This window comes from Penaeus monodon, chromosome 33 (assembly GCF_015228065.2).
Source record: "Penaeus monodon isolate SGIC_2016 chromosome 33, NSTDA_Pmon_1, whole genome shotgun sequence".
Classification (NCBI taxonomy): Eukaryota; Metazoa; Arthropoda; class Malacostraca; order Decapoda; family Penaeidae; genus Penaeus; species Penaeus monodon.
In genome coordinates this window covers 8,651,886-8,652,253 of record NC_051418.1, presented here as the reverse complement: position 1 = coordinate 8,652,253, position 368 = coordinate 8,651,886, and the positions used below count along the sequence as shown (strand labels likewise).

At 52.4% G+C, this 368-nt stretch overlaps 1 protein-coding gene across 1 annotated transcript in view; it reads right to left on the bottom strand.

Annotated features, from left to right (window-relative positions):
* LOC119593979 (poly(rC)-binding protein 3-like) overlaps positions 1 to 368 on the bottom strand; it is a gene marked incomplete in the record, with an annotated part of 48,552 nt that overhangs the window by 13,061 nt on the left and 35,123 nt on the right.

Below are 368 nucleotides of genomic sequence, written 5' to 3'. Positions count from 1 at the left end.
ATGCGCGTGCACAAAGAACATTTTGGCCCGAGTCAACGCTGCCTTTCAAACACCCTGTCAGGTTATATGATATTCATCACCGTTGGGTTTGTGTACAAGGGTTTCGTCCGGGCTCCTGCACGAGGTTTTTAATTAAGGGGCAAAAAGGCGGAAGGCTGGCGAGGCGGGAGGTTTCGGCGGCGGAGGAACTGCATGGACGGGAATGGGAATAGCAACCCTTGAGGGAGAAAATAAATGGTGTGAGTCGCCGAGTCATACGGGTCACGAAAACGGACAGCGTGTGATCAAACATGTAGAGGCACGAAAACCGATAAGTCTTTAGCAGAAGGAGACGCAAGGAGGAAGGGAACAAGGGTGCAGGTGAGCGG